The sequence below is a fragment of the Balaenoptera borealis genome, assembly GCF_965194805.1.
Source record: "Balaenoptera borealis genome assembly, chromosome: 11".
Taxonomy (NCBI): Eukaryota; Metazoa; Chordata; class Mammalia; order Artiodactyla; family Balaenopteridae; genus Balaenoptera; species Balaenoptera borealis.
Genome location: NC_138868.1, coordinates 11,864,962 through 11,872,561, shown reverse-complemented (window position 1 = coordinate 11,872,561; position 7,600 = coordinate 11,864,962).

The following is a 7,600-nucleotide window of genomic DNA, read 5'->3' as shown; positions in this document are numbered from 1 at the left end:
AAAGCAGCTGATATGGACATCAAAGCAGGAAATGAAACACAGGCTGGGGTATCCAAACAGTCACAAAGGCCTCAGACAACATTACTTCCATAAGTCATGTGGGATGTTTTTCTTTTTTTCCCTTTGGAAGTAAATATCCTCCTGTGTCTATTGTGCCCCTTGACTTCTGAAGCCATAGCCTGACTGGGACTAAAATCCAGCAAATGGCTGGTACTCCAACTTTATTCTCTTCCAACACTAATCTTTGTTTCATTTTATGAATCTTGAGATGAAATTTTTATTTCTTGGCTTTCTTACAATTAGATATGGGTTGTATGGTTTTGGAAGTGATTTATTTCTAAGTGGTAGAGACCTAGGCTTCTTGCATTTGTAATATTGACATTAGCACAAGTAACTCCAAAGGTTTCTGTGGGTTGGAGGAGAGAGTGCGGTTAAAAAGAATGAGGAATACATATATATTTTTTTATTTTAGAAGCCACAGCTTAAACTACCATGATAAACTACCTTCTGATTAAATAAGGTAATGCATGTCACAGCAAGCATTCAATATATAAAAATAATTACTATTATTTGCCTAAGTACTACTTTGGGGCATGCCACTCTATTCTTCATGCTTGACTACACTTGAGTGTTTCTATCTTGTGTCAGAATTTATTTCAGTCCTTGCAGGGTTTTTTTTTTTTTCCATCTCTGCTGTTATAAAGGCCCAAAATTCTCTTAGGGAACAAGATTTTTCAATTCCGCAGGAGATATAGCATTTCTCCAGTATGCTCTGCAAAGTTCAAGCCTCTAGTTTGGGGCCTTTTTCCTCTGTGCATATGCATTCATCAAATTCTGAAAGGAGGTTCATGAACCAAAAAAAGGCTAAGAACCACAGCTCAAACTATTATGACTGAAGCACAGCTGCTCTATTTATGAGGAGCTGGGGTTTGGTGCTTTTCTCCCTAGTCCTAGTTTTGTATGTCCAATGTCAGATAACACGTAGATTTTCTTTTTGTCAAAGCCCCGTGGAACACTGGTATCATTCCATAAACCCTAAAAGTAATTCTGTGTTGTCAAAATTCTTAAAGTTTGGAAACAATACTTAAAACACCCCCATCCTAGAGATTCAAATGCTCACTAACCTGTTAAAAATGCTGAGAAGTACTGCAGTAAAGAAAGCTGTTTAAATTACCTCCTCGTGGAAATGCTTTTTCCTGTGTAAACCTATTAACTCCCTGACAGCATTAGTATCTGGAGAAAAAAAATTCCCTATTAGACAGAAGTGTGCAATCCATGAAATTCATACAAAGTGTACCCCAGGAGCAACGCATTTCAGAGTTATACTCTTTGAACATTTCATGCCAACTTTCAGAAGGACTGTATGTAATTTGCCATGTATAATTCATGATTCTCTCTCATTATGCTGAGCATTTTGTAAGGACTCATTTTTTGGTCATGCTAACCTTTCAAACACCATCCAAATGTCTGAAATGTTTTAGTTATCAATAAAAGCTTCATGAATAAATGAATAACTCAGAACATTTTGTTTGTTTCATTGATGGGGAATTGAGTAACCAACTGTTCCAATTTTCCCAGGACTGAGAGGTTTCCCAAGACTGGAGTGTTTCAGTACTAAAGCTGGAAAGTCCCAGGCAAACTGGAACAAGTTGGTCATGCTAAGTGGTGGTGATTTTTTGTTTTGTTGATTTTTCTTTTCAGTAGTTCTATTTGTGCAATCTGTGTGTGCATGTGTGTGTGTGTGTGGTATGTGTTGGGAATTGAGCTAAACATTGACCATGAATTTTTTGTTGTCGTTTAATCCTCACAACAGTCCCAGGAAATAGGAGGTATTATTTTGTGTCCATTTCAATGACAAGGAAACTAAGACAAAGGTTTCATGCCTGGCTCAAGAATACATAGACTTTCTCTGAAGAAAACCATAATTCGAAAGGATACATGCACCACAATGTTCATTGCACCACTGTTTAGAATAGCCAAGACATGGAAGCAACCTAAATGTCCATCAACAGATGAATGGATAAAGAAGATGCGGTACATATATACACTGGAATATTACTCAGCCATAAAAAAGAATGAAATAACGCCATTTACAGCAGCATGGATAGACCTAGAGATTACCATACTAAGTGAAGTCAAATATCACATGATACTGAGAAAGACAAATATCACATGATATCACTTATATGTGGAATCTAAAAAAAAAAATGATACGAATGAACTTATTTATAAAACAGAAACAGACTCACAAACTTCAAAAACACACTTATGGTTCCCAAAGGGGAAATGTGGGAGAGAGAGATAAATTAGGGTTTTGGGATTAACATATACACACTATTATATATAAAATAGATAATCAACAAGGACCTACTGTATAGCACAGGGAACTCTACTCAATATTCTGTAATAACTATATGGGAAGAGAATCTGAAAAAGAATGGGCATATATATATATATGACTGAATTACTGGGCTGTACACCTGAAACACAACATTGTAAATCAACTATACTCCAATATAAAATAAAAAGTAAATTAAAAAGTAAAAAGAATACACATCCTTGACCCCCCTCCAGCCCTGGAGCCTGTGCCCTTAACCACCTCCCTCCTGCCTTCCAAAATGGATTCTGCAGGTACAGCAAAGACAATAAGGTCACAAAATTCCTCTTTGAAAATAAGCACTCAGTAATTCATGTGGAAAATAACGTGGACAAGGATAATCCAGTCCCTGCTGGGTGAGATAGAGATGGGAAGAGAAAGAAATCTGGAAATTCATAATCTTGACATTAATCCAAAAGGCGAGTGAATTTGAATATGAGGTTTTAATATGTTATAAACAGGCCAAGCAAGCTGAGAGCTATTATTAGCTCTGAGTTATGAAATACAATCACATGGGCAAGTGGCCTACATTTTCAGTTTTATATTTGGTGAGGAGTTTTGCCATCTAAGTGAGAATGACATTTTGCCGACCCCATTTGGAAAAGGCAGCTGGAGTCCTACGGATTCTGAGTGTGCCGAGCGGGAGACCTATTGATGTTGAGGAGTGGGAGACAGAAAATCTGGGACCACTCTCTAGCAATATGACTGGGGTAGAGCCACTTACAGAGTTTGTACCTCAGCTTCCTCATCTGAGAAACAGGAGATGGTGGGAAGGTCAAGATAGAGTAGAAGGCCTGGAGAGCCAACAAACAGAGTGCATTAGAATCCTGGTTCTACCCCTTAGCACCTGTGTATCTGAACCTCAGTTTCACCATCTGGAAAATGAAAAAATTAATTCACCTCTCACAGATGTACTGTGAATTTTAAAGAGGTACTGTACATTAAAATATAGAAAACATATCTGGCATGATAAAAGTGATCAATAAAATTATAATTCCCTTTCCTTGAAGGTTTAATCATTAATCCTTTCAGGGAGATGCATTGATTTAGATTCCGCATATAAGCGATATCATACGATATTTCTCTAAAAAAATTTTTTTTAAATGATGATACACATGAACTTACATACAAAACAGAAACAGACTCCTGAACTTAGAGAACAAACTTATGGTTACTGTGAGGAAGGGTGTGGGGGAGGGATAGTTAGGGAGTTTGGGATGGACATGTACACACTGCTGTATTTAAAATAGATAACTAATAAGGACCTACTGTATAGCACAGGAAACTCTGCTCAATATTCTGTAACAACCTAATTGGGAAAAGAATTTGAAAAAGAATAGATACATGTATATGTATAACTGAATCACTTTGCTGTATAGCAGAAATTAACATTGTAACAGTGTAAATCAACTATACTTCAATTAAAAAATAAATAAAAATAAATAAAATAAATAAAAAATAAAACTAGGATAATAAAGTAAACGCTAATAGAGTAATTGTGAGAAATAAAAGTGTTCAGCAGAGCTTTTAGCACACAGAAAACCCTCAGAAAATATTTAAGGAAGGGGGGGTGGTCTCTAAGCCTCTTTACATCTGTAGGGTGTATGAATATCGTGTGCACTATATAGTAGGGCTCAGGGCTACTATTTTCTGCTTTCTTCAGAAAACAAGCCTGGAGATTCAGGATTCTATCTCTGCGATTGTTGGCAACAGAAATCACGATCCTGAGGAATGTAAAACAATGTTATTCGACCCTCAGAAACTATCATAAAATTTAGAGTGTGTGAGGAGACTTCTTAGATCATATTTGCTGGGAAATGGGCTCTGAGACTGAGGTTGGCATGCAGGCGGCTCCCTGGGGAATGCTCTTAGGAACAGCACCTGTGAGGGAGAGATGGCAGCGGGACCAGCGCGAAAAGTTGGACCGTGATGCAGTTGCAACAAAGGCCTCAGCCAATCCCTTGGGGATCTCTGGGGCTGGGATGGCCCTCAGGAACTGTCTCAAGCAGATAAGGGGCCAGGCCTTTGTATCCCTCACTGACCAGTCTCGGATGTGGGTTACCTTGAGTGAGGCGGCTCCCTTCAGCCGAAGGCAATTCCTGGAGGGAGTTCAAATATGAGGTCCAATTAGAGAAATGCAAATCAAAACTACAGTGAGGTACCCCCTCACACCGGTCAGAATGGCCATCACTAAAACTCTACAAATAACAAATGCTGGAGAGGGTGTGGAGAAAAAGGAACCCTCTTGCACTGTTGGTGGGAATGTAAGCTGGTGCAGCCACGATGGAAAACAGCATGGAGGTTCCTCAGAAAACTAAAAATAGAATTACCATATGATCCAGCAATCCTACTCCTGGGCTTATATCCGGACAAAACTCTAATTCAAAAAGATGCATGCACCCCTATGTTCATAGCAGCACTATTTACAATAGCCAGGACATGGAAGCAACCTAAGTGTCCATCATCGGATGAATGGATAAAGATGTGGCACATATATACAATGGAATATTACTCAGCCATAAAAAGAAACGAAATTGAGATATTTGTAGTGAGGTGGATAGACCTAGAGTCTGTCATACAGAGTGAAGTAAGTCAGAGAGAGAAAAACAAATACCGTATGCTAACACATATATATGGAATCTAAGATAAAAAAAAAAAAAGTCATGAAGAACCTAAGGGTAAGACGGGAATAAAGACACAGACCTACTAGAGAATGGACTTGAGGACACGGGGAGGGGGAAGGGTAAGCTGGGATGAAGTGAGAGAGTGGCATGGACATATATACACTACCAAATGTAAAATAGATAGCTAGTGGGAAGCAGCCACATAGCACAGGGAGATCAGCTCGGTGGTTTGTGACCACCTAGAGGGGTGGGATAGGGAGGGTGGGAGGGAGGGAAGAGATATGGGAACGTATGTATATGTATAGCTGATTCGCTTTGTTGTAGAGCAGAAACTAACACACCACTGTAAAACAATTATACTCCAATAAAGATGTTAAAATAAATAAATAAATAAATAAATAAATGTATATGAGATGAGAGAGAATAAATAAAGCAAAAAAAAAAATAAAAGATACATGCACCGCTATGTTCATAGCGGCACTGTTTACAATAGCCAAGACATGGAAACAACCTAAGTGTCCATTGACAGAGGAATGGATAAAGAAGATGTGGTACGTATATACAATGAAATACCACTCAGACATGAAAATGAACGAAATAATGCCATTTGCAGCAACATGGTTGTAACTAGAGTTTATCATACTAAGTAAAATAGGTGAGAAACAGAAAGACAAGTACCATATGATATCACTAAAATATGGCACAAATGAACCTATCTACAAAACAGAAACAGACTCACAGACACAGAAAACAGACCTGTTGCCAAGGGGGAGGGGGGAGGGGGAGGGATGGACTGGGATTTTGGGGTTGATAGACGCAAACTATTGCATTTAGAATGGATAAACAACAAGGTCCTACTGTAGAGCACAGGGAACTATATCCAATCTCCTGGGATAAACCAATATGGAAAAAAATATAAAAAAAGAATGTATATATGTATAAATATATATATATATATATATATATTTACTATTATTGACATAAGGGGTGCTTGGAATTGAAGAGAGGAAATGTGAAGAGTAGCCAACTAGGGACCCAAAGAGAAGATGCTACAATTAACTTGAAAGGCACAGGTTGGCTCTTGGATATGACTTTCTGTCCAGCTCTAGCCAGGCTCACGTGTCATGCAGGTATAAAGTGACATTATCTGAGGAGGGAAGCAGTAATGTGTTTATAAGGACAAAGGGTGATTCTACCAGAAACATCCCGGGAGAAGCAAAAGCGGGTGTTCTCAAGCATAGCGTGGGTTGCGGCCAGCAGCCAGGAGCACTGTGGTGTGTGTGGCGTCTGCGGTGATGGAATATGTCACAAGATCTGGCTCTGCCACTTTCTGGACGTGAGACCACTTCCCCTCCCTGGGCCTCAACTTCCTTGTCTTAAACATGCAATGGTGGTCTCTTTTATTCCTATGTACCGAAAACTCCAGACCTTAATCAACATTGTCAGCACGAAAAATTGGTTAAAAAATGGATGATTTGGTAATTACTTAGCTTTCTGAAGTAAGTTAAATTTTGTGGCAATGCTTTCTCTGCATTATTCATTTTCCTACTGAAATGCCAGTTGAAGTATTTATGGGCTCATATTATTGAGGGTTTTTTTTCCCTATTCTTTTAACATTTTACATTTCTACTCTATTTTTCAATTTCTTGAGGCTGGGATTTTGTCTCTTGTTCACTGTACAGTCCCCGGAGGAGTGTCTCTCACATGCTAGATATATCAGTTATGTTTTTTCACAGAGACCAACTCAGGCTAATATAAAGGAAAAAATGGGGGTGACTGAAAGAATATCAAGACATTCGCAGAATCAAAGGGAAACTGGACCAAAGGTAGGAACCAAGGGCATTTCAGAGGCTAAGGAACAGAAGTCAGCAGCCAAGAAACCATGTCCTGGCTAGAATGGCCCAATGAGAATCCCACTAATGGGGCAAATGCCTCCAAGCCTACATGCTGCCCTTGTTATCACTTGCTTCAGACTTAAATTGGGGGAAATGAGATCTTGTTATTGGCTGAGTCTAGGACTCATGCTTGCCTCTCTATATCTCTATGCATTACAATTCAGGGTTCTCTCTCTAGGGGGGCAGGGAAGGAAAGACTCTCCTTGCCTTAGTTTCCATAAACTTGGGTGGGCACAGGGAATTCTTCCTCCATCAACCCAATAATTAAGAGATCATTCTCCAAGAAAGTCAGAACAGTTTTAAGAGGGAAAATGGATTCTGGATACATCAAAAAAAAATGACCAATGTCTGTTCCAGCAGGTGCTGGAATAACTTTTTAGATGGATATGTGCTCACACATAAAATGCTGAACAATTTGCCTAAAGCAAACAAAAGCTTTGTTTTAACACAGATGCATAAGCAAACCTGTTTTAAATGTTTTCCTACAGTAGTTGGGATTTTGCCTTTAGCTCTGACATCTGCACAATATCTAAACTTTCTTTAGTGGAGTTAGAATCTATAGTATAAACTTGAAAATCTTAATCTGAAAGAGAATAGCCTCTACAGTTGGGCACCAACTTACAGCATTCCAAACTTATTTTCTATTATTTCTCTTCATGAATATTACATTCCAGACAAACAGAATACTGTTTGCTGAATACATC